The 26,457-nt window shown below is 47.3% G+C and overlaps 1 protein-coding gene and 1 long non-coding RNA gene across 2 annotated transcripts in view; both read left to right on the top strand.

Moving 5' to 3' along the window:
• Positions 1-26,457, top strand: part of LOC135819841 (sushi, von Willebrand factor type A, EGF and pentraxin domain-containing protein 1-like) — a 278,765-nt gene that overhangs the window by 104,201 nt on the left and 148,107 nt on the right. The gene's annotated exons all lie outside the window — the stretch shown is intronic.
• On the top strand, positions 491-26,457 carry LOC135819843 (uncharacterized). The gene is made up of 4 exons (XR_010553994.1): positions 491-599; positions 5,663-5,765; positions 19,946-20,245; positions 26,277-26,457. It is a non-coding gene; the product is annotated as an uncharacterized LOC135819843 (long non-coding RNA).

Genomic DNA, 26,457 nt, shown 5'->3' with positions numbered 1-26,457 from the left:
CAATGCAATGTAGATATACACAGCATGTATAGCTTTCGCATAAGCCGAAGCGACAACAGCCAAACAGGATATTGATGGCGATATAAAACATATGCGATATAAAACGCGTGACGAAAATAGAATACAATTAAAACAAGCAAACGAGCAGCTCAACCGAGTTGAATTTGAACTTGCTGATCATTATCAGGGTTCATCTGTGAGCAGCAACATATCTCTCCAGGATACGGCCGCTGAGGTAGGTCCACGCCCCGCGATTCTGGGCGATGCTCCTCAGCTCCTCAAGATCTGCCGAGGTCTTGAGGGTCCTCCCAACCAGCTCGAGCACTACATGATTTTTTGGAACTAAGGATAAAAATCATTCCACAAATAGACAAGAACCCGGCAAAGTATACATGACAATAAAGAGGAAAAGCCTCTAAAAATGACACGTCTCATTATAAATGCAATGAATACTAAAGGACGCGTGCAACGACTGGAGAAAATACAGTAGAACGTTTGCTGCGATTTGTTATAAATAAAGACAGTTCTAAGTGTTTGCACCAAGAGGAGCACGTCCGTGTCGGAGGATCCGGGGCTGAGAGGCATCTTCCACTTCAGCGGTAAGGAACAGGCAGGCTAAATTCGTTCCACACATTGTGTGTTCTTTGGTTGCTTCCCGACCTGGCCCTAAAATCCATTCATTGCAAGTCTACGGTAGTTCATCGCACAGCAAAAAGTATTATCTTAAGTGATATCTAGAATGGAGGTTGGGAACCATGGTGTGCATTTGAAAGCACTGGTTTATTTAATGTTTTCAGCTACCATGTAGTGATTGTTCTAACTGCCCGAACAATATATTCGGTTGGATCCCCTGGAACGAATACTTTCTCTATTGATAGCTTGCTGATTTCCTACGATTCTCTACCAGTCATATCATCACTCATGGCTGTTGATGAACAACAAGTATAATGAGGACTATGGAGGGGGAGAGGGCAAGTTGATGCATTCATCCAACGCGGAAAGATGTTGCAATCTCAATATCCCTATCCTCATCCTGAAGTGAAGCATAGGTATAGCTAACGACAGTTATTGCAAAATTTAGTGTAGATCGATCTGCCTCACTCCAACGTTTATTTCTACGGCTGTCCCTGCAGTAGTTGGTTAGTGGGTGAAGTGGGCGTGTGTGTGTGTGTGTGTGTGTGTGTGTGTGTGTGTCTGTGTGTGTGTGTGTGTGCCTGTGGGTCTGTCGGTCTGTGCCTCGTGAGGCTCTGTGGCAGACATTTCTTCGGCTCGGTGGATGTGGCTCTCGTGCAGACGTTCCACCTGGACATGTCGGCGTCTTTTCGTGTTGCTGGTAGTTTTACCGATTGGATCTCTGCACAAAATGGTTGGCGGCAGGGGTGTGTCATCGCTCCTATGCTGTTCAACCTATTTTTCGGATTGGTGATGGAGTGGGGGTCTGAAGTCAGAGAGCGCGGCATTGAGTATGGTGTAGATTTCAGCTTCTTGATTGATGGGCAATTGTTTCCCCGTGTGGCTGGGCGACGTCGATAGTCTCAGACTGGTCATGCTGATGATTTTGAGTTTTCCAATGACGCCGTCCTACTCGCAACAAATCGTGCTGCAGCCGACGTCTCCCTATCCGCCTTCTGCGATGTGGCATCCAGCTTTGGCCTCACGGCAAGCATGACCAAGACTAATCTAATGGTCGGGGCTACAGACTCGTAGTCACGGATTGTTCCGATCTGGCAGCTGGCAATGAAAAGGTTGGAGTTGTCACCTCCTTCCTCTATCATGTTGATGAAATTTACAGCTGACTATGCTTATGCAATCAACGGAATTCCGCCACCTTGCAGTTGATTTTCCCCATTTCTCTCCTCATTAATCCCTACTTCTCTTTGTACATACATCTACATCTACTGTTCTCTCAATCAAATGAACCCCTCGATAGGCACATTGCCTTTGGGTCATTTCATAATAATAATAATAATAATAATGTCCAGACCTGGGCTCGCAAAGGGTGCCAGGGCCTTTGGCTGTCTGCGGCGGGACCAGAGCCTGAACCCGCCTACGCGACGGCATTTACACGTGGTATGTGTTCCCATCACGGTTTTGTATGGCTCGGAATGTTGGACCCCATTGAAGTCGGATTAGGACAAGCTTGACAGGTTCCATCACGCCAACCTACCGTCAATCCTTGGCATTTCGCGTGGCTGCCAGTGGGAGCAACACATCACATCAGAGCCACTACGTGCGCAGTGGGGTGACCCTACTCCACTGTCGTGCATGGTACAGTGAAGACGCTTGGAGTGGGTTACACACCCAGCTCGGCTTGATGACAATCAGTAACCCAAGCAGTTGCTCTTCGCTCATCTACCACGAACCCGCCCGTTTTCCGGCCCCGATATCGGTGGAAGGACACTGTCCAGGCTGATCTGACTGTGGCCGGTGTGGGCAATTGGTTCGAATCGGCTGACCATCGCGGAGAGTGGCGTGATATCGTTTCGGAAGCAGCGGGGGTGAAGGAGCCTGCCCCGAAGACGAATGTGCGCCATGTTTGCGGCCGCCTGTTTTGTGGTCGCTGTGACATGGCCCGGCACAAGTGCACGCCAGTCCGGCATCTCCCAGTAACACAACAGCCTTTAAAGGTTCTAAGTTATAGGAATATCATAAGGAGGGGAAATAAAGGTGAGCGCAACCAAGATAAACACGAGCTGAAAGTCTCAGTTGTTTGGTTTGGGTTTGGTTTGGTTTTTATTATTTCAGTTCGTTGCCTCAACAGTACAAAGTACAAGTACTTATCAAGAAGGACGTACGAAAAGAGATGTGAAGGCGGATGTTCATGCATGTCGATGACCTTATGTTATTTCTAAAACGTAGAACCTTTTAAGTTGGAAGGCGTTTGGAGTGCGCATTTCATACGCGCTAAAGCTGTTAACCAGTTAGCTGTAGAACGTCAGTACCGTCAGTCAGTGTCGTGGAATTGTTATCGCATGAGCTGATTGTTTAGTAACTAGTGGTTTTAGGGAACACTATGGCGTAACTTGTAGTTCCTTAGTCCTTTTCTTTCTTATCAATTACATAAGATGAATGATTATAGTAATGATAATACAGATTCAATAAGATCACTGCAGGTTCACTGGATGCCATATGTGGCTGCACATTGCCATACAAAGTACATCCCAACTATCACCTGCTCACGCCGCACCAGTTTGGATTTCGTAATGGCCTCGGAAGCTTTGTAAGCTCTTCAAAATGACTCGGCAACCCCTGTGGGCTGTGGAGGTTCGGCTCTTATCCTTGCGGTGGACATCCCAGGAGAGCTTTCACGTGTCTCACATGTCGGCCTCCTCCACAAAGTGCTTGGTCTAGGCATCGATGGTCCGCTTTAGAGATGGTTGGCCTCGTATCTGGACGCCCATTCTCCACAGTGCCTCGTTGGAGGGCGGACGTCGTCTACGTATATAATCTCCGTTGGAATCCCCAGGGCAGCATTCTTGGCCCAACCATCTTCCTTGCGTACTTTAACGCCAGATGTTCTCGCTGACGGAACCAGCTTCGAGACCTATGCTGATCACATAACTTTGTACAGCTTAGTCATGTCCCAGCAGACCCTTGAAGTCGCTTCACAGTCACTGCAGGTGTCCGTTGACCGACTGCACGAGTGGGGCCGTAAATGGAAGAGGTTTTTCAACCGACAAAATCCCAGGCCATAACAGCCACCCTCAGACCTCTAGCCACTCCTATTTGATGGTACACTGGTACCCTAGAAAACCAGCATCACCATCCTTAGTGTGAAGGTGAGTGCCAAGTTGACCTTTGGCGATCCCTTACGCACCTGTGCACGCCAACCGCTTGGGGTCCTAACCAGAGCCGCCCACATCGTACATCCTCACAACCGCCGGCCGGACTACCGTATAAAAGGCATTCGTACAACCAATCATGGAGTACGCGCCTCTTCTGTGGATGGGAGCTGTGCATGGTCACCTTCAGCGTCTGGAAAATGTTACGCGCCGCGGACTAGGGGTGAATCAAGTATTAGAACGTTCGACTAAGTTCGCCCTAATGGAACAATGCGATTCGCTACTTCAAGGTGTCGAACGATCGTCTATGCATGCGTAGGTAAACGCAGTCGGATGCTTGTACTTCAAAATGACATTGTACATGTATTGCGCAGAGCGCAGCCAGCTACCCTCGATCCCAGGTCCCTGTTACAGATTACAGATGCTATTCAAAGAAGAAAGTTACTGCAGATTTTCCACTACTGTGACTAGCATGACGAGTTCGTCAGAATGATTCGTTCGCCTCTATTGGGATTTGTTACAGGCCTATTATTTTGTCAGTTTTGGGATAATGTGTAAGTACCTGGCATGAAAGACCAAATGAATGATTAACTTTTAAAATGTTTGGACGGTAAATTTTGCTCTAAACTGTTCAGGAGCTTGCTAGCTGTGTACAAACACCAGTATTATGTATAGAGCAAGCACCCTTGCAAAGACGGTCAATTATGTACCATGACTGCTTTTTTTTCAACCTAAATATTCAGTCTTTCACACTTTGGCCGATTTAACGCAAAATAGAACTGTTACGATCGACATTCAGGTTAAAAAATCAGGTGGAACTACTGTTGTTAAACCTTGTTCTCAATCGGGCTGTTTTAGCCTGGTTTGACTTTTACCCAACAAGTCCGCTTGCATTGTATTAATTTGGCTTCTTCAGCAGAAACACATCTCACTGTAGACCTGTGGACCGACAACTCGACAAACCATAATGTGAACACATATATATTCTTTCTCTTTCCTTCATACTTACTTTAAATTTTATCTGGTGCGTGCAGAGCGTGACGATGTTAACCCTTTAAGAGCCGCCCCATACTTTAATGCGTCGTAAACGACGCATTCAAATGCAAAACTTCAAAAGACCGTAACTCAGTCCAACCTCGCTCAAATCCAGTGATCGAAATATCCAGGGCAAAGAGAAAACTCTCACCTGTCGGGAGAAACAATCCGCGAAGCGCTGCGAGCAACGGTTCCTGAGATAAATCACTCGTAAGTTGAGCCGCGATCGCGGCAATTTCAAAAGCGCGCAGTGCGACTTTAGTATTGAGAATTTTGAGACTTTTCGTCACGCTGGTTTACTCGAATTTGCACGGGTTTCACTGTTGATATTGTCAAGAGTACACAGCAAAAAAATTGGAACTCCACGATCGAGTAAAATGAAATATCTGGAGTGGGACGCAATTGGACGCATTTGGGGCATTTTTCGTACTGTCGCTGCGATCTAGCGCTGGATAGACGGTGTGCTGGCTATCATGATCGACCTCATTCTCTTTCTCTCGCGGAGACCGTTCCAGGAAGCCCTAGATTGTGAGGATTGAGTGAGTAGAACTGAAGCTATGATCCAAGGAACACGAAAAAATGCAGAATTTTGAAAAATTCCTGTGGCTCTTAAAGGGTTAAGACCAGTTGGTCGACGAAGCGCCTGGCCCCAAATGGCTTTTAGTAAACAAAATAGCCTCTAACCCAGGCACCTGCTCTCTCCGTGTTTTTCCTACGTTTCTCGTATAGCAGAACCTCCTTTTTTCTTTGCATTGTCTTTGTACAGCAGCCGAGCTACTAAATTAATCAGTGCATATTTTGATTTGAATCGACTTGCTTCTTCTGCCATTGTGCTTGTACTCCAGTCCAGGAAGAAGTGGTACGCCATGGGTCACCTTGGGAGCTACATTTTTGCTTTGCTGTTGATCAGTGCAAGCTGGCTGGCGTTAGATGCCCAGCCATATGTGTGTAAGTGTGAATGCATTGTTTCAGAGGTTTTGCACGTTTTTCACACTGTAACTGATGATACATAAATGAACGTCGAACGTCAAACGTCGAGTGTTTTAGCTCTACAGAAGTCTACCGTTTTTCAGTTATTATAAATATATTCTGGACTGTAAAAAAAGAAAAAAAACACATCAGAACGAGTTATGCAGCAACTATCCACGACGGTAGAAATTCTGGACAATACATGTATAAAAAAGTAGTTGAAAAAAAAAAAAGTAGTTGATTGATCTTTTTCCTTGAACTTTGTTATGTATATCTAATATTGACTGAGTACGAGGTCAATATAGGAAATAAAAGCCGAGTAAAAGACCGAGGCGAAGCCGAGTAAAAGACCGAGGCGAAGCCGAGGTCTTTTATGAGGTTTTATTTCCTATACTAACCAAGTACGAAGTCAATATTAGATTTATCACGACAAACAGTCCGTATTTCAAATTCCAGGACGATAATCTCATGAATCCCGGTTTATGATTGCACAACCGTTGCACCACCACCTACTCATGCAGTGACAATGCTGCACAAGGCACCGTTCAACTGTGCAACCCCTATGTGAGTCAATACTAAGGGAGTGATAAAATACATTATTACAAGAGAGAGATTGGAAGCTTTGTTACAACTCTGAGTTTCACGTATTACTACCATCATCAGGCAAATTGCAATCATGTTAGCATGTTCTTATTTGTTCTTGAGTACGACGATGATTCCTAAAGAGTGTTGTACGAAACCATGTTCGAATCATCTTTTTTTCATCCCATTTTCTCCTTACATGTATTTCTCCTTACTTTTAAGATCGTTTTCCGCATCGTCTCCATCCCTTAACATTGTTCAATAAAGTAACCCAAATGTCACTTCGCCTCGTCCTCCTTATTGCATTATTAAAACTGTTGTCTCCATGTCGAATATTTAAATAACACAGTTGCGCGCGATGGAACATTAATATTGTGCAACACTAATGTTCGGTCCGCTGCTGTCTCTTGATGAATTATTATTATTATTTTTATAGACAACACCTCATGGCATGATAAGAAAATCAGCCAGTACGGGAGATGTGGGTGTTAACCAACCATGGTGAATAAAAGAAGAAAAGAAGAAAAGTAATGGTCAAGACAGAGAAGCATGGGCGGGACAGGTGATGGTGAATATAGTGAGCATATATAAATGAGGCCAGGGTACTGGCATTGCGCGTAGTAGCGGGCAGCGCAAGCCAAGAAGAGTAAGCAACAAAGAGTGGAGAGCGTACAAGGGAGGACATTTTAGCCAAGGGGAAGGCAACAGAACATCTTGTCTGGGAGCCATCTGTGATTCGGAACCAGTTATACACGTTAAGATGAGGAGGATGTAGAGCTAGTTTAAATTTGTGAGCAAAAGTGCAAATTAATTTTTGACGGTGGGTCGACAGTGGGCAAGCATTTGCAAGGACATACAGGGAATCTTTCCGTTGTTCTAGATAAATATCATTAGTTGTAGAGCCACGCTCTCCATGCCGGTTTGTCCCTTGCCCACTCAGTCACCAGGTCCAGATCACGCACAGTGGTGAAAGTCATTCCGCCTCTCTCTCGTCAACGCCTTTCTTGGGCGCCGTGGACGACCTCCGAAGTCTTGGGTCAAGTAGATGTTCATGGCTTTGCGGGCGGGCATGTCGGGGGACATTCTCAGGATGTGTCCTCTCTTTTTCTCCTGCTTTGCTCTTTTATCAGGGTGGATATTGGACAGGTTTCACAACGTTCGCACAGGCGTTCATCGCTGATTTTGTCTTGTAGCTTGATAACCAGGACATGTCGAAGTTGCTTTGTATGGAGTGCGTCTTACTTGTGGAGGTTTCCCGCCGTCAATCCCCATGCGTGACAGTTGTATAGGAGACTAGGGAGGACAATGACATTATGCAGACGTAATCTTCTCGTCTCTAAGATCTGCTCTCTCCTCAGCCACATCGTATACATCAGTCTGAAGGGTATTGACACCTGACTCATTCGTCTTGTTGTGACTAGAGTCTAGACTCTCTTAGTTCCACAACATAACTAACTTCATAAGGACTGGGATTAATTCTCATTCAGTACTACATGACTTACTCTAATCTCTAATCATCAAGAAGCTAGGTAAAACCATAAAGCCATCAAAACAAACAAAAGGGCTAATACTACGTGGACGATAACGTCACACAAACATACACGTGATATTATGTACAACTTCGTGATGTAATCACGACATTCCCACACACAGGTGGAGAGATCAATCACAAAAGACCTGGTGACCAAAGGGAGAAAGATTATAATAGCGCATAAGAACTGCGATTTAGGTGTGTATTTTTATTTGGGTATTGTTAATGTTAACTAGGGCAGTCCCCACAGACGCATGTCTCCTGACAGGCTACGCTAATGATGTGACATATCTTGTGAACCAAATTGCGAAGGTACTGAAGAGCAAGGACACATAAGTCATGGAGCCCATACTACACCCTAGTGCCAAAGTAGTGAGTGGGAGAGCAAGTTGGCAGAGGAAAAGAAAACTCGAATAAAAATGGGGGTGAACATAATTATACAGCTTGAGTGGATGATAGCTGATTGAGACAGACACCAGCATGGTGAACTAAACCAAGTCTGCCTCGTGCAAATCCAGGACGCGTCCTAAGCCTTCGATAGCAGCTCGTCTTACCGGTCGAGAAACTGTTGCAGGGACGTGTGCGTCGTTGGTTACAGCGGGAGGCTGTGGTTCATTCGACGAGTGGTCAGCAGGTCGAGCAGACTCACACTCCAACGGATATAGGTGCTGTAGTGAGCGCCGTAGGAGCTTGTTATTGGGCGTCCTCACAGTGGCAGAACGCGTTTCTCCATCACGACTAGCGTGAAGTTCGCTGATGATACCCAGTTTCCACATACCTCGCGCGTCGTCCTTGATGAGGCACACATGTCCAATCCTTGGCTTCACGGTAGAATGAGCAACCTGTTTCAACTGCGATTGTTGCCGTTCTCGTAGACTGGTTAGGTATTCAGATCTCCAACAGTTCCAAAACTCATTCAATCGCTTCTGACCTTTCTTCCACGTAGAAAGTAGCAGTTCCGCTGACGACATTGTTGGGGCGAAATCAGGGTCCTCTTCTACATGCCCTTGGGGTAGACTGATTTTGGCTGATAATGATAAGAAGTGGGCAGGTGTCAAGACCGTATAGATCTCATCGCTTACGTACACCAGCGGTCGTGAATTTACTACTGCTTCAACTTCGACGAGAATGGTTGACAGCTCCGTTGTTCCGAGAACTAGTCTGCCAATAGACTTACGGAGGGCTTTCTTCACGATTCCAATCAACCGTTCATAGAACCCGCCCATCCATGGGGAGAGTTGCACAATGCAAATCCATTCGATTCCATGGGAAGCAGCAAAATTAAGAGTGTGGTCATCCTTCACAATGGCTTCCCAAGCAAGCTGTAGAGTCGATTTCGAAAGGAGGAATTGCTGAGCGTTGTCAGAGAAGATCTTGCGCGGTACTCCTCTTCTTGCCACAAATCTGCGCAATGCCATCAGGAACTGTTCTGTGGTCATGTCAGCAACAAGCTCGAGGTGGATGGCACGTGTGACCATGCACGTAAATAGGCACACCCATACCTTGTGGATGAGTCCATGTTCTCTGACTGTCATTGGGCCAAAGTAGTCGACGCCGACGTGTGTGAACGGTTTAGACTCAGCTACGCGCTCTGGAGGGTAGGGTGCCATTTTCGGTAGCGAGTACGGCCGACCATTGAACCTCTTGCATACAACACATTTCTTGAGTACAGTCTTGACGGTTTGTCGTCCTCTGGGGACCCAATAGTCATACCTGACTCGCGATAGGGTATGGTTAGTTCCACTGTGCAGCACCATGCTGTGACAGTCATTGATGATAGCTGTGGTTACTGGATGTGAACGAGGTAGAAGGATGGGATACTTCGCTGAGTATGGTAGGGATGAATTCTCCAATCGACCCTTGCAGCGGATGAGGTTATGTTCATCTAGAAAGAGCGCAAGGTTTTGGACCAGCTTGTTCTTGGCGTTGCTTTTGATAGCCTCAATCTCCGGTGTATAGTGTGTTGCTTGAACATGTTGAATCCACAGATGTTTGGCGTTGTCGATTTCAGCAGCAGACAAATGAGTGCCGCATGTGGTCTGTTGACGGCATCTCTTGACAAACTTGATACCGTATGCTGTTACACGGGCTAGCTTCTCAAACGAAGTATACTTGCTCTCATCTATACTCAGCGGTGATGGCTTGCTGCTGGTCTCGGTTTCCGCAGGACCCTCCGCCGCGAATATTACTGTGGAAGGAGCATCGATGACGTCTTTGGGCCAGTGTACAGGAGGATCTCGAAGCCATTCTGGACCACACCACCAAGCTGTACTGTCTGTCAGTGTGGCTAGCGATGCTCCACGGGATGGTAGGTCGGCTGGGTTGTCGGCTGTACGGATATAGTTGAAGCACACACTTTGGTCTGCACGGATGAAGACAGGGTACGATTTCTCAGTATTCTTAATCCAGCCAAGCACGCACTGTGAGTCAGACCGCAGGTGGGTAGCTGAGATGTGAACTGCGCCCAGAAGCTCATTCTTCAGAAATTTGATGATCCTGGCACCGATGAGTGCTGCTAGGAGCTCTAGACGTGGTATACGTATAGCCTTGATGGGCGAGACTCGTGTTCGGCTGTAGATCAGGTCAACTGACGAATAGGCACCGTCAACTTGTCTCACACACAGGTACGCGGCTGCACCGTAACCATCTTGAGACGCATCACAGAAGACGTGGAGTTCATAGGTGACCTTGTCGACGTGGATTTTTGGTCCAATGAAGCGAGGAATGGCAACGTCACTTGCGCAGGACAGATCGGACAGGATATCCTTCCATTCATGAACGAGAGCGTCAGGCAGCGGAGAGTCCCAGTCTACATGTAGCTTCCATATACTCTGTACTAGGATCTTCGCACACATGATGACCGGGGAGAACAGGCCCATCGGATCATAGAATTGGGCTATGGTGCGGAGGACATCTCTTTTGGTAATGACGGAGTACTGGTTTGTGGTTGACTTTGCCGTCGACAGAGTATCGCGATTGGTATCCCATGACATACCCAGTACCTTCATTACATCACAGCTAGACTTGTCTTCAGGAGCTAGAGCATCTCTGAAGTCAGGATCGTTGGTACCCCATTCACGCAAGTTCATGGTGGCACTGGCAAAGGCGTCCTTTGCCTCTCTGTAGTATGCAGTAGCATCCTGGACGCTGCTCTGCCCGGTGACAACGTTGTCAACATAGATACTGCGACGTACATCATCGCATGTCCCTGTCTGTTGCTGTTGGAGATGGTGGTCGACTGTGGCGGCGAGAAGAAACGGGCAGTAGCGACAATGCCAAATGGAACTCGGCAAAAGCAGTAGATCACTAGGTTGGCTGTGGTGACGGGTTTTGTAGGATCGCGAAGCCATAGGAACCGTGTTACATTGCGATCTGTCATAGATAGACCTAGCTGAAGGAAGGCCTTCTCAACATCGCTGACAATGCCAATGGGGTGTAGCCGAAATCTCACCAGGATACCACACAGATCCGGCAGAAGTATCGGACCTCGGTGCAGGCAGTCGTTCAGGCTGTTGTGTTCTGCGCGAGTTCTGGCGGAAGCATCATATACCACACGAACCTTTGTTGTGGTACTGCTGGGGCAAACAACACAGTGGTGGGGGATGTAGTGAATCGGCCCATCCTGGTGATCAAGGTTCACTTCCTCGATAATGCCATTGGCTAACTGCTCTGTGATGGTACAATGATACTTCTCTAGCACTTGTGGTGTCTGCTGGAGTCGTTTGACTAAGGATTTGAGACGGCCGAAGGCGAGCTCGTAGTTATCTGGTAGATTAGGTTATGGAGTATGATAATCTTTCCGTGGCCAATATACCATATATCGGCCGTTGATCAGTTGCAAGGAGCTGCGAAAGTGTTCCAGGGCAATGTCGTCCGCTGTCTGCGGATCACTGATGTCATCGGTGATACCAATATCTTCAAGTCGCCAGAAACGTTGGAGATCAAATACTGGGTCTGGCAAGGTGGTAGCATCTGTGAGCATTATGTGGCCCGCAGTGTCATCTGTCTCTGTGTCAGTAGGGCCTGCTGGGACAAATCCCAATTTGGAGTTCAGCAAGACCAGGCCATTGTTGAGTTGGATGTGACCGTTACCCATGATGGAGAAGTAGTAATCCGTGCCGATAAGGAGGTCAATTTCTACCTCCTCACGCTTGGTGACAATGGTGTCAGCTAGTTGGATGTTCTTGACTTCAGGGTACTGGTCGATGTCGATTGGGGATTTGACAACAGGACAACAAATCCACGGCATAACATTGGCGGTTACGGGCAAGGCTGATCCATCTCGACATAGGAGGGAAAACTCCACTCTCGGCAGGGTGACCGTTCGCCGGGACGCAGATCCAAAACTAGCGATGGACAACACGTCTTCACCGACAACAGCTGCGTTGACAGAGGCAGCTAACGATTCATGAATAAATGTGCGTGTTGAGCCGGTGTCAAACAACAGTCGGCAGTCTGAGATGTTGCCGTGACCGGCGACAGTTGCGATGGCGGTTGGGAGATTCACACCTTTGGACTGGACGTGCACCGTAGCGGTAGTATGTTTCTGTGGCCCTTGCTGCTGCTGAGTAGGATAGAAGGTACTTGCGGCAGCTGACACTGGTGGTGAGCCAAATTTCTGAGGGCACAGGGCACGGTGATGGGTCAAGAGATTGCAGTGATAGCAGGGTCTTCTAGCAGTACAGTCCTTTGCCCAATGTCCCTTCCGTAAGCATACAAAGCAGTGGTCTTGTAGCTGCTGCTGTCTGGTAGAAACCGTGTTGAACGTTGGGCAGGTGTCCGAGAAGTGTTGCAACTTGCAGAAGAAGCATCTCGGAGTGGCGCGCCGCACAGAGCTAACTAACGTGGCTGCCGTGGCCGGAGGTTGGGAGTAGGCAGCATGAGGCTGTGCGGAAACAGGCGGTGGTCGTGGCAGAGTGCTCTCTGGTTTGCTGGCTGTGTCTCCTGCCAATCGCTCGGCCGATTCACGGACCTCCAGGTAGATTCCCAGCTGTTTCCGCAGCTCATCAACAGTCCAACTCTGATTGTGGGGTTTCTGTGTCTCAAGTTGTACGATGACGCACTTTGGTAACTTGGAAGTGATGACAGGAATCAGCAGTTCCTGTTGCACACTTTGACCTTCCGCTTGCAGCGCAAATTAGCCTCCACCTCGTTGTAAAATCTCCGCAACATGTGAGGTTTATTTGATGGCGCTGGCATTTCGGTAATTGCGCGGTATCGGGCTGCGATGATGGCATCCTTCTTGCCAAAGCGATCCTTCAATAATCCTAACGCCACGGAGTAATTTGAATCGGTGGTGGGAATACCGGCAATAACATCCAGGGCCATGCCTGTCAAATGACTTCTCAAATACGACAGTTTCTGTACGGCAGACAGGCTTTGATTTGTACCGATCGCAGATTGAAACATGTCAATGAACTCAGTGAAATGAAGTATGTCACCATCAAATTTCCTGATTGTGAGCACGGGCAATTTCACAGATCCATGAGCACTCTGTGCAGGCTGTGCCGAGTTGGCCGCCAGCTGGCCAACCGTGCTGGTGTGCTTCCCAATGGCTGACAGCAACTGCTGTGTTTGTTGCTGAGTTGCGGTGTGCATTGTCAGCAGCTGCTGGACGTCAATTCCAGGTGCTTGACTGCTGGTACTGGTGTTCTGGGCACTGGCGCTGGCCGTGGCTCTTTTGGCTTGAGCACTCAGCAGGGACAGATTTTTGAAGTACGACGGTAACGTACTGGCCATATTTTCATACTCTTCTTCATCTTCTTTCTTTTTCTTTTTTTGAGTTGCTCCACTAGCCACGAAATCGTATAACGCAGCGCCGTACTTATCTAGGTCAGCATCCAACTTCGTGAGGGCATCTCTATGCTGTTCACAAAACTGGGTCCGAATCCCGACCCACTGGTCTGCGTCGTCAGATGGACAACTTTCTGAAACTAAACGTTGGCACTTCGTATCGTCATCGTGGACAGTAGAATACAATGCACTAATTTTATTTGCTAAAACTCGGAGACTCCCTGGATACTCGGACATGGTTTCGGCACCAATTTATGTTGTGACTAGAGTCTAGACTCTCTTAGTTCCACAACATAACTAACTTCATAAGGACTGGGATTAATTCTCATTCAGTACTACATGACTTACTCTAATCTCTGATCATCAAGAAGCTAGGTAAAACCATAAAGCCATCAAAACAAACAAAAGGGCTAATGCTACGTGGACGATAACGTCACACAAACATACACGTGATATTATGTACAACTTCGTGATGTAATCACGACACGTCTGCCACAGTCCTCTTCCTCCCCAATCAATGATCCAAGTTTCTTCGAGGTCTCCTAATGGTGTGAGGAAATGTTATAACAAGCGCAACTTTGAAGATTTGACCAATCAGGCTATATTGAGCGAAAACCCGAATCCACGGCGGGGCAATTGGCTTGTGGCAATCTAGAGACATTAAGACTAGCTTCATCCGAAGATCAAAAGCTTCTCCACAGGGACTAAGTAGGATGGAATTACGTTGTTTTGGAGAGGAAGTAATACCGGCGTCGCTATCAAAATTAGCAGATGAAGCATACGTATTAAAAAAGACGTGCAGAACACAACATAGCCTTTTGTGTTTCACGTTAGAAATCAAAGATCCGAACATGCCTTTTATCATAATATTAATTAAGCAATTTATAACATCTAATTAAATGCAGCTCAAAATGTTTTCGTGACAGTAGACATAACAGACTCATTTTCTTATACAAACATGAGCAGCAGTTTGCCTCACACTAGGCTAAAGATATGACTCGATTTTAGTACCCAACGTGAGTGACGGCATTACAAAAACCACTAATCCTACGCTGCCAGCAATGCATTACCTAAGAACCATGCTGATTGCCAAGAAGTAGCACCGATCCAATCTCAATATCACTTATTTGACATTCTATTTCTTTACTGAGTTGTTGTTGCTGTTGATTTGCTACTCTTTTTTGTTTTCCCTCGCCTTACTTTTATTTTTCGCTGTCGTTGGCAATCACGCACTCTCTTGACATCGGCCGGTGTTTCCACCGAGTCTTGAGATGTTGTAATAAATACAAATGTATATAACTTTGTTTGTTCTCAAAACCGTTTATTGTGCAATGTTCCTTTCAGACAACTTGCAAAACAAGTAGAGGTTGCAACACTGCAGTGTTTGGCAGGCTGGCGTCTGGAACAGTGTATGAGCCTAAGGTCTATTAGCACATTAGAGCTTGCGGTAATGTAGGTTCACACATTAAACAAACCACCGGTTCACACGCGCTCCAGCGGCCTTCAAAGAGCCCGAAACTCCCAGGTGATTCATTGATGCAAGGAAAGAACAAACCTATATGCACGCAGGAACTCACCTGAACTCGCCAGCCGACCAGTCATATACGGCTGCAGCGAACATTGGAGTTGGAAACCGGAACGCATGCATCATACTTCGCGCTGGCCATTTCACTGGGCCAGATGCCAAGGTGGATGTGGCCTCTGCCTGCAATGCCAAGGCCAAACGGCTTGCACTGCCGCCTCCGCGAGCACACAGCCCAGCACATCAGGGCCCCCCGACAAACGGTCAGGCAAGTACGTCACCCGTTCCGGGCCCCAACCCAAGCATGGCGGGACACCATGCCACTAGCCCTGCTTCCGTTAATCAGGCATGTACAGACAGTAGTAACTCACAGTTTCCCCCGCTCGCCTTCCCTGCTCTTGATTTCGGTATGCCATGTCTTCACACACCCATTGATGTTGTCCTCTTTACTAGAGCGGCTCCACACGTTCAAAGAAGATGTCCATAAGTACCTCACGCACCATCACTGGCTGATGGCTACCGACTTCTACGGATGAACTCTTGACTGTGGTAAGGGTCATGTTCCTTGGTTCGGCTATGCTGATGATATTAGGCTTCATTTACCTTTTATTATTTAATTTTTATCATTAATTGATTAATTAGTTTGTCTTGTTTGTTATGATTTCTTAGTTTTCCACCCGGTTTAGTTATAATTTAAATTATTATTTGGTGCAGCTTTAGCGCTATGTGGTTTATTATTTTCCTTTTTCTTAAATTTGTATTTAGCGCTTTTGGGCGTCATTATTTTCTTCTCATTATTTCGCACCAAGTTATTATTTTGTGGTGTTCTCTAGCTTCTGTTTGTTTGCAGTTGTTCTTGTGCAACCTCCCCCCAAACACACATTTTTCGATGCCTAGTTGCAACGCTCACGCCGAGACCTCTGGTCGGTTGAGTTGCTCCCAGCACATCAGCACGTCGTCCATACATCCCCTATGTTTTGTCCTTTTCCTCGTTTCTTTTTGTTCTCCACCTGTATTCCAATAGGGCTGTGTCAATAGTAAAAAATAAATAAATAAAATAAAAAATAGAAAAAAGACTGCTCACTGACCATCCAGACAAGGCATTCTTCTCCCGCTTGAGCAGGGGCTTACAATCAAGATTCGGCATAGGCTTCTCTGGTCGCCGTCAGTCAGCCCCAATATCTGAGTATCTAGCAACATCCTGTGCGCAGGGAGAGACCTGCGGCCCTTTTTCCATCTCTCGATTTCCATCCTTCCAGTGCTCGGACATGGGTGTGGCGCCAAAAATAGTAATAGCAAACTACGCATTATCCACCTTATCGCCTCCCGTCGTCAATAGTGTTAAAGATGGCATCGACCCGTCCGCGTTTAGCTTGTCATATATCTGGATAGACGATGCAGCGCAAACCATTATGGCCTACGGGCAGGGTGCATTCCGGCTCGTCCCTGTGCACATATCCGACTTGTCTCTACTTGGTATTCAGTGGCAAGGGAAATGTTACTTGACCGAGTGTTGCCGTTCGGCCTACGCTCCAGCCAGTTTCTCCTCGACTAGGATGGCGGAGCCAGTGAGTGCATTACTACTAAATTTTCCATCCCTCACCTCCTTCACCATCTAGACGATTTTCTTAATATCAGCCCTCCTCAGCTAAGCCATGCTACCGAGACAAAGGATGTCATCCTGCAAGCATTCAAATACCTATCTATCCCACTAGACGAGGAGAAGCTCGAGGGCCCGTCCATATCCCTGGTCTTCCAAGGAATTCTGCTGGACACGGTGCGCATGGAAGCCCGTCCCCCCAGATGACAAACTGGCGGACCTCCGCGAGCTCCTCTGCGAGATGTCACGCTGCACCCAGACAACGCAATGCAAACTCGACCACTTCCTAGGGAAACTCTCCGTTCCGTCTAGCGTCGTCGCACCATGCAGAACATCTACACGCTTATGGGTTATCAACAAAAGGTTTAGCCGCGCCAAGCCCTATTTCCGTATCACTTTTACAGGCAACGCCAGGAAAGACATCCGCTAGTGGCAGCTTCTGACCCAGCATTGGAACGGGAAGTCATTCCTTCTCTACAACAGCAGTAGCACATCGTCGGCCGACCTTTGACTCTAAACAGACGCTAGCGGCACTCTTTGATTGGAAACACTCCACGGCACTGAGCAGTGCTGGATTCAGGACATATGGACAAAGGTGCAAGAAGGAGAAAGCATCGGATACAAAGAGCTCTACGCCCTGGCGAAGGCTTGCAGTACTTGGGGCAATCTGTGGTCCCAGCAACGTATCCTAATTCAATGCCTGAAGTCAGTCTCCAACAATTCACCCGGCATGATGTCACTGCCATGCACTTCCATTGTTATTCGTTTGTGCAACTCAACTCTTCACCAGTACTGCCCAATAATTGAATATGTACCTGGGCGTCTGAATTCGATGCTCTGACTCATTTCAACCTGCAGGCATTCCAGCAGTTGGGGCCATCGGCACAGAAAACCCCAGACACTGTAATCCGCCTCCCGCTCTTGGACTGATACCGAAGGTCGCCGACCTAGCAACCATGCCAATCGCACCGACAACGCGGCGCACGTACACCACAGGCAAAAGGAAACTCACGCAACTTTGTGCGTTGCAGAGATGGACGATGCTCAGCTGCTTTTCAGCACACCTCGAGCACAGACAATTAATCTCTACATGGCCGCATAACGCAACATGCATCTCGAAGCCGAATTCCGAGATCCAACAATGAACGCGCTGCTACTGCTACGTGTTATGCGAAGCATCAAGAGGATGGCGACTGACCAAGCAACCCAGCATACTCGCCTCCCAATCACCATTGATTTGCTGCGGAAGCTCCCTCAACCACGGGCACGTTCGAATTGTCACTCTTTGACTTTCGTTTTTCAGAAGAGGTGGCCTTATTGGCGTCTTCAGAAAAAACGAAACTCCTCGACACTCCACAACCTCATCGGATGGGAGAGGTGGATTACTTCCTAAGAGTTTGGAATAGCCACCTCACGTGGTACGTGGAGATGGTCGATCTGATCGAACTTCATCATCGCCATGACAATTCCACTGAAAAACTTTAAAATGATAGAAACCGTTCTAATGGGACACTACAACTAATCTCTTTGAAACATTTGTTCGAACAGTTGATGAAGACAATTCGAACGCGCACCAACTCAGCCTGGACCAATGGCGTCACCAGAGGACAAAAGCATGCTCAAGGCGGCAAGGGTGCTCGCCTTTTTCGGATTTCTCCCATGCGCTGAATTCTCTGCACCTCCGGCCGGGTTTGACCCTGCCACTCATGCCACGCTCTAGGATGTAACTCAATGACGCACATATATCCGCTTCCACATCAAGCAATCGAAGATGGACCAATTCCGTCAGGGCCATGCAGTGATAATCGACAGCACCACTTCACAACCTTGCCCGGTTGCCACCCTCAAGGCATATTTTGCAGTCTGTCCGTCTGACGCACTCTTAACGGCTGTAAAGCAAAAAAAAATTGTATGTATGAAGCCTAAAACGCCAGAACAAGACCTACGAGATTGGAACGGGCCCAAGCGTAGACCAATGTCACGAAACGTTGCAACGTGTATGTCGCGGAGAAATACCACATTAGCATATGCGATCGCAGCACCTCCATCAACAAGCTCGTGTCAAAGTCTAGGCACGCTGCCAAGTTCCTGTTTGGCAATAATGGAATCACGTGATTTGCAACCACATGGCATGCGACACCCAATAAGGCTGGAAAGTGCTATGTCACAGCATAGCAACAATATCAAAAATTCAAAAAACTGGATCCACTTGGATCCTGTTTGTTATGGATCCAAGCACATTTCAAGTGGTCTTACTCACAGCAAGGTGATATAGCCAGTGAAACTGACTGGTTTGGCTACAGGCTGTTTGGGGTGACAACTGGTTGCGAAGTATAAGGAACACCTGGATACGACATAAGCGGGTTGCTATGCACCCACATACTGAGACAATAGTGAAGTCACACCTTAGTAGATCCAAAATAGAAATCAGTTGTCAACTTACTACTCCCTGGCCGTTTTGACGTCATCACTTTCAAGCCCTATTGCACCCGTTTGCAGCCTTTTTAGTTTTGCTTGCCGTCGCGTCTTCATGGTCATTCCACTTCATTTTAATTTTCCTCACCTTTTCTAAGCACCTTTAGCCAACACAGTGGGTGAAAAGTTGCACCTTGCACCTGTTTGTTGGTACATTGAAGGGCAAATATCTCGCCTCCTCCAACGTATTTGAAGCGATTACCAAAGTGTGCGGCATCTTGCACCTGCATGATTGTGATTGCAAGCAAGCCACATTATCATTCTTTCACACAGCCTTGCTTGCTTTTCTAGCCTAAAAGCATAATTATTCTCTTTTCTCACGCACTGACTGTGGGAGTTTGGCACATTTTCCCTACAGGACTTTTCACAACCCCCACCATGACCTCACACCGGCGTTAGGGGTTCCCTCCTATACCACTGCATCAAATTAAAATACCATACTAGCTGTGCATCACTGTTTTCAGTTGTCTGAAGATTGCCATCTGCCATGAAACTACTAGTTACAACAAACCAGACGCGTGGCACTCTGTGACTCGTGTGGTTGTGTGTTCATGTATTTGCGTGACCACCCCTCACATACATTGAGTTAGACCGGCAAAGGGTTAAACAGGTGTTTGAACATGGCCACTTTGTATGTTCTTCATTGCATTGGGCAGATCATTTCAACTGCAATAATCCGCAAGGTCTCTTCTACATTAGCAACCCAGCTTGGACAGGGACAGTGTCCGGCGATGCTCCCACGCGCTGTACTGGTCCACATATTCTTTTACCAGATTCAGAAGCAAGTTCAACCTGCGTCCAGAATTACATTGCCCATATTAACTCTCAACTCGGGACCATGAGTACCGTATATACAGATTTGAATGGAGCAGTGTCATGCTACCCAAAGGTGTCTCCATGCCCTTCCACAGGAACGATTGTCATGTGCCGCATTACCTTACCTGCCGCTAGCAATGGTAAGGCATAAATTCCAACCCCTTACCACTTCAAAAGCGGGAAGGGAACATTTTCTAGGGTCTAAACTGTGGGAAACATGGATGCAGCAAATGGGAATTTCCGGTTTTTGACCACTTTGGTGGGTTAGATCTACTCACCTCCAACTGCTTTGGTAGCTGCATGTGCGCCTGGATCCTTGAAGGGTGGTGATGATGCGGAAACCTCGGCATTTGCTCGAATCTCACGCGAGAAGTATTTTTTTTAACTGATTAGATATGCACTGTTTGCGGGGTATCCCATAGACTGGCAGTATAAATTTAATCCTAACCTGTGTGATACACACAGCCCACCCCAAAAGGCCCTGCTACAAGATAATTCGTGTGTTTAATACACACATTGCATTGTCCACACATTCTCCGCAAACTATCGAGGATGATTTCTTAAAACTTATGTTCTAAGCGTAGCTGTAGCGGGCCGCAGTCTCTCTCGGAGGCAAAAATACAAGGGTCTCAGTGAACACACTGTAACTGGCAATTGAAATGTACTGGAAACGAAATTAACTATAACTGGCCATGAAATTAACTGATTGGCAACTAAATTAACTAACTGGCTATAAAAGAATCGTGAGCAGCAGCTTTGATACAAAGGCAGACTCCGTATGCTAATGTACGGGGATACGCTAACGTATGGGGATACAGTACGGGGATATGCTATACTCTAAAAACTAAACGCTATACGCTTTGAAATCACCAGCGTGCCAGCGATACACCGCCCCTCTCAAATACAATCACGTCCTCGTGATTCGAATACTACAGTCATGTAGGTGATAGCTGGACATCAACAACTGGCTGCTATTTAGAAAAAAAACTGGCGCCATGCATGGTCGCGTCGGAATAAACTCGACGATAAGAGATAGGCAGAATGGATGACTTGCATAATATAATACAGGTATGGAGTCGTGAACATTATAGAAGATCGCGAATGGACCGTATGCGTGTTAAAACAAAATGGCGTCACGATTTATTGAAAGTGGTATAGTTGGTGGTACGAGTGTTCAAAACCATTTGAACTTCATACTGTTCGTCTTCTTTTTGACATGCTCTCTTTCCATCGTCCTTAGCTTTTGTTTGTTGAGAGCTGTTTTGGCTTTCTCCTATACCTCTGGGGGATGCCAAGTGATGGTTTTGAGAGGCTGGTGATGGCTGTGAGCGAGAGTTTGCCGATCGGCGTCGTCCTCGCTATAGCGATGAAAATACTAGTTACTGCGCACCTGGCAGATATCACAACACGTCAGAGCGTCCAGGAGCAAAGGAATCTTGGGTTTTCACTGGAATCTAGTTCCTCCAGCATCGTGTAGCCCACCGTCGGTGAATGGCGGTCCAGAAAGGTCGAACCTGGTCTTCTGCAGCATCTCGCGGTCCTGCGAGGCACACTGAATACGCCTGTCATGTATTCTACAAATAAAAATCACGAAGTAGTGGACTTTACAGTGATGAGTCTATCCTGTATGCTGCAAAAGACGCAGGAAATGTGACTGGTGTCCGTACACTGGACGCCAATATCATCCCAGTCTTCTCCTGCAGGATCTGTTTGACATTGACATACCGGTATGCAGTGGGTCGACATTGGCCTGGTTTGGCAAGTATCTGCCTGGGTTGATGTAGCAGGTTTGCATTGGCGCGTCGTCCAGTCCGACATTTTCTTGTAACTGTGGAGTACCGGCAGGGTTTGAGAGGTTGCTCGTGCTGTGAACACATCTCTACTGCCTGTCTCGTCCTGGAAGTGCCGTCTCGCCGCTTCCCAGTCACGCCGTTATTTCGCTTTGTTTCGTGGTGCAGCTCAAAACCTGCCCAAACAACTGTGAGCTCGCAACATGGTATGGACAAATTGCACCATTCATGCTGGTTAACTAAAACCGGGATAGTCGAGTAAGCGGGTTCACTCCCTGGGCCATGGCAAGATCTGTTCAGCGCGGGCTATTCCAACCTCCAAGTGCATAGTCACCGATCGATCCATGCGATGGTGGTTGACCTACAAAGAGCCAAGGTCTACGAGTACTACTATTGGATGCTGTCTACATGCAGTCAACAAAATCAAAGTACCTCAGTATGCCCCAGAATAGGGCATGTGCATCTATAGCATGACACAACAGGGGTTCTGGCGGCACCTGTCAAACAAGCAGTAGCGACTAGTGCCAGCTACCTATTGGAGGCTAGCCGCTACAGTCTGTCACTGGAGATAGTAATTATGTTCACTGTTTAGACTGAGCACAATCAATGATGCCCAATCAATCTGCCCAATTTGTGTTCTGTTCCACCCAATTAGAACGTCCCATCGCATCAACCCTACTACACGCACATGTCGTCACTCTAGCACGACTTGTGTTATTATTGTTTATTTTGATTCGCACGATAAATAGAGCACAATAAACTTGACTTGACCGAAGGTTAAAGGTGACTGCAGATAGAGGAACACATCGAGGTACAGGTACCGGCATCAATACAGTATCAAAGAGAAACAAACAAAAATGAGAGGTACGCAGAAAAACCTCTCGTAAGCCCAAGGAGAAGTGGTTGATGAGGGATGAATGCACTCTCCACGCTCATCTACACTGTTCGTGGAAATGCACACATACATACAATAATATACAACATAGCAATAGCATGCACAGAACCGAATAATTTCATGTTCACACATGCAAGCACAGACCTGAACGTTAGTACCAAAAGCCGATACAGACAATATCCCCATGCACAAAGACGCACACACACACACACAATGTCCCATGTATGCGCCCGTGGCAAGAAAAGCACGCAAATCTACAAATGCACTGGATGTGAACCCACAGATTTTCTCTTATAGCAACGATAGCGGATCTGATTCTGAATGAAACACACACACACAATACAATCATTGAATGCTCATCCGCAGATGATGGCAGGTCCTGAAAGAACAGGCAGTGTTCCAGTGATGGGGAACAGAACTTCGAGTGGCGAGTGAGGTATACACACACACACACGTGCGTGCGCGGGCACACACTAAAGTATACAGAAATAGAATCGACATCGTAGTATTCATTGGTTGGGGAATGGAAAGGAAAATAAAACATTGCTGTAGGTTATTGTTGTAAGGACACTGGGAGCACAACAGAAAGGTAAGCAACTTGCTTTGAAGCAAAGAAAGTTATTATTCCACGGATCTCAGAAGGAAGGAACGTTCCAGAATGCTGCACTGGCAACAGGCGGCCTGCATGTGCGCCGCCCCTGCAGTCGGTCCAGCTGCAGGCCTTGCAGTGCTGAAAAGAATGTGCAGTACAGCATGTCACATAGTATCGCAGCCTGGACAAATAGGCGCTGGGAAGTCCTAGTTATGTGCTCACCTACACCACGATGCACCAATCTTCTGAGCTACTTTGGCAACAACTTTGTCCACTTGAGACTCCCATGGGCTGAGCCAGTTGTTGAGGGCTGCACCAAGGTGGACGGCAATGACCGCTGATGGCAAGGCAATCCATGACACACAGTCACTAGGGCATCGTCAACATGGCGCTGAGGCTGGATCGATAAAATCAACCTTTAGGCTGCCGCGGGGTTGACAACGAGGCCGCTGTCTCGAAGCTAGTCAGTCAGCCTGGTCACCGCCATTGACGAACCAGTCGCCACCGCCAGCAGTGGCGGTAGGTTGTGACAAGTGTGGTGCAATATTGTCAGCAAATTCAGTACTCAGGATAAGATGAGTGACAAAGGGAACGTTGTGTTTGATAATATTGAAGTGAACAGGGATGATCACAAACCCTGCGCGTACTCCACCGTGAGTTACAAGAAAATTCCGGACTGGACGACGAGCAAACACCAACCTGCTACATCCAACCACGCAGATACTATTACGATAGCTGCCAAACCAGGTCAATGCCGACCTACTGCATAATGTCAATGTCAAACAGATCCTGCAGGAGAAGACTGGGGTGTTGGCGTCCAGTCACTGAGTGTACAGACACCAGTCACATTTCCTGCGTCTTTTGCAGCATACAGGATAGACTCATCACTGTAAAGTCCACTACTTCGTGATTTTTATTTGTAGAATACATGACAGGCGTATTCAGTGTGCCTCGCAGGACTGCGAGATGCTGCAGAAGACCAGGTTCGACCTTTCTGGACCGCCATTCACCGACGGTGGGCTACACGATGCTGGAGGAACTAGATTCCAGTGAAAACCCAAGATTCCTTTGTTCCTGGACGCTCTGACGTGTTGTGATATCTGCCAGGTGCGCAGTAACTAGTATTTTCATCGCTATAGCGAGGACGACGCCGATCGGCAAACTCTTGCTCACAGCCATCACCAGCCTCTCAAAACCATCACTTGGCATCCCCCAGAGGTATAGGAGAAAGCCAAAACAGCTCTCAACAAACAAAAGCTTAGGACGATGGAAAGAGAGCATGTCAAAAAGAAGACGAACAGTATGAAGTTCAAATGGTTTTGAACACTCGTATCACCAACTATACCACTTTCAATAAATCGCGACGCCATTTTGTTTTAACATGAATATCGCGGATTACTGGGAAAGCGTCAACCGGAGTATGGCAAATAATATCGGAAATGATAACGTTTGGAATAGACAGAAGAATGAACTGATAAACAAATCATAAAGTAGAAGCACACCAGGTTCACACGATCTCACGGGGTCAAAAGGGGAAAGAACTATCCTCCAAATAGGACCTGAAAAACCACAGCACTCTTGCTGCACAACGCTGGCACACCCCGCCAGGAACATTGCAGTTCAAAAACCGAACTGAATACGCTATAACTATAATGGGCGTTGAACACACATTGTCCCACGTTAGCTGGGTAAGCCGTGGCTCACCATGATCAGACGCCTACCAAACTAAACTGGATTCACACACTCGCATAAAGGAAGACTGAAGAGAACAGGGAGACGGAAGGAAGACAGGAAAGAAAATGCCATACCTGGAATCAGCGTTAGTAACCACGGCGGCGGCTGGAGCTATGGCGGAGGGCGAGCCAGTTTGCATCTTGGTTGAGCCGGTCACTCAGAGCGGCTAGCTCGGCGTCAGACAAATAACCTCCCTCCTCGTCTTGAATCATGGTCTTCACATTGTCGATAGCATCGCTTTGCGCGACGTAAAGAGTGATGGTCTAGCCAGGAAGAGTGTTGACGAAAATCTGCATCCCACCACGGAGACGAAGTACCAAGTGAATAGTGGACTCCTGCTGAACGTTGTAGTCACTCAGGGTTCGGCCGTCTGCCAACAGCGTGCCGGCGAAAATCAAACGCTGCTGGTCTTGGGGAATACCCTCCTTGTCTTGGTCAGCAGCCTGCATATCGTCGTCCTCATCAGCTTCGCCATCACCACCGGTAGTATACATGTAGGTAGCGGGTCGCTTGGAATCGCCATCGGAGTCTCCAGTGAGGGCCGTGCGGAGAGAAGGGTGATCCACGCTAGCACCCTGACTGTGCTGCAGGCTAATAAGCAGGGCCGCGCCCAGGAAGGCAAGAAACATGATTCTCATCTTGATTCGTCGCACGGAGCTGTAGCGGGTTGAGCCATGGGGGTCCGAGAAACATGTAAGGTAACACAGTTAGGTATAGAATGAAACAAAATGAATTTACCGCTGCCACCAATTTGTAGCGGGCCGCAGTCTCTCTCGGAGGCAAAAATACTAGGGTCTCAGCGAACACACTGTAACTGGCAATTGAAATGTACTGGAAACGAAATTAAATATAACTGGCCATGAAATTAACTGATTGGCAACTAAATTAACTAACTGGCTATAAAAGAATCGTGAGCAGCAGCTTTGATACAAAGGCAGACTGGGTACGCTAATGTACGGGGATACGCTAACGTATGGGAATACAGTACGGGGATATGCTATACTCTAAACACTAAACGCTATACGCTTTGGAATCACCAGCGTGCCAACGCTACACTAACGGCTGCATAAACCATGTTTCGTCGGATAAATTGAGATATCTCTCTTTCAACAGGGTTTATGAGCGTAACAGAGTGAATGCTATTTTTTATTCATCTGCAGCTTCCACCAACCCACGATGTCCACAAAATCTACAGATCTCAAATGGCAAAGTACTGTACCCGTCAGGAAACATATTTCCATCACAATCATTCGACACATGCAACCAAGGATACTCCATCAGTGGCTTTAGACTTGCTGAGTGCAGCCCAGGGGGCACCTGGGGGAACCGTGTGGCCACTTG

Source organism: Sycon ciliatum, chromosome 6 (genome assembly GCF_964019385.1).
Source record: "Sycon ciliatum chromosome 6, ocSycCili1.1, whole genome shotgun sequence".
NCBI classification, from domain to species: domain Eukaryota; kingdom Metazoa; phylum Porifera; class Calcarea; order Leucosolenida; family Sycettidae; genus Sycon; species Sycon ciliatum.
Note: the sequence above shows the minus strand (reverse complement) of the source record. Positions and strands in the feature narration are given on the sequence as shown.